Genomic DNA, 1,012 nt, shown 5'->3' on the forward strand with positions numbered 1-1,012 from the left:
TTGTGGATGGGCTGAGAAACTTGGCTACAGGTTCTGCAAAGCCAGTCCAAAGTATCCGACCACTCTTTGCAGAAAAAGAGGTTCCTTTAGTTCCCTTCAGATCCCCGGGTTGTCTTTTTACACACATGCAGCTGCAGGCAGCAGCACACAAGGTTTGCACCTCTCTGCAGGTGCTTCAGTGCAGTCACAGCCCCAGATATTTTTCTTCAGGACCAAGCTGGCTGGAGGAGTCCTGCCCTACTCTTAACCCAATCACTCCTCCATCAGCTGGGCTGCTGCAGCTCTTCAACCTGCCTCTGGGTCAGAGCAGCTGAGAGGCAGAGGAGCATAGTGGAACGGAGAGGGGAAGCTTCTGAAGGCAGTTTCACTGCTGAAAAATGTATGAGGAGCTCTGTCACCAGCAGACTGCAGGTGCATTTCGAGAGGCCTCTTTGGAAATGGGGTTTTGTGTCTCTTTATCATGTGAAGGTTTTTGATTGGCAGCTTTTAAGCTTGGAAAAGCAACCAGATCCGTTGAGCAGTCAGAAGAGGCTCTTGCATGTGCCGAATCTTACCCTCTATCACACAGTACAGACCAGCAAGCCCAGGCACTTCTGCAGCACTTAGGGAGCCGCCTAATTTTAACTGAGCGGCTTGAAGTAAGGGAGCCGTGACTCCCCGCTCGCTCCCCCGTCCACCACCACCAGCCCAGTGAATGGAAAGTTTCTTGCTCCTTACCAGAGGTCCTGGTAACTAAGTGCAAACTGTGGCCCCAAATTTACTGTCCAATGCCCTTATACAAAGAGGAGCCCTCTTATAGCCCAAGAAATCACACCCTGTGACCGGTCGTTTCTGTCTGCCTCATACAGGAATCTTGACCAACGTGTTCATGGAAGCTGGCACCTGTATTCACACCTGGGGAACAGCGGAGAAGGAGCCTTCATGCTGGATTTCTCAGCAAGACATAGACATCCTGGCTGCAATGTTCATGGCGAGAGACAAAATTTTTTTAAAAAGGAATAGCAAATATATT

The sequence above is a fragment of the Buceros rhinoceros genome, unplaced genomic scaffold (genome assembly GCF_000710305.1).
Source record: "Buceros rhinoceros silvestris isolate BGI_N320 unplaced genomic scaffold, ASM71030v1 scaffold24026, whole genome shotgun sequence".
Taxonomy (NCBI): domain Eukaryota; kingdom Metazoa; phylum Chordata; class Aves; order Bucerotiformes; family Bucerotidae; genus Buceros; species Buceros rhinoceros.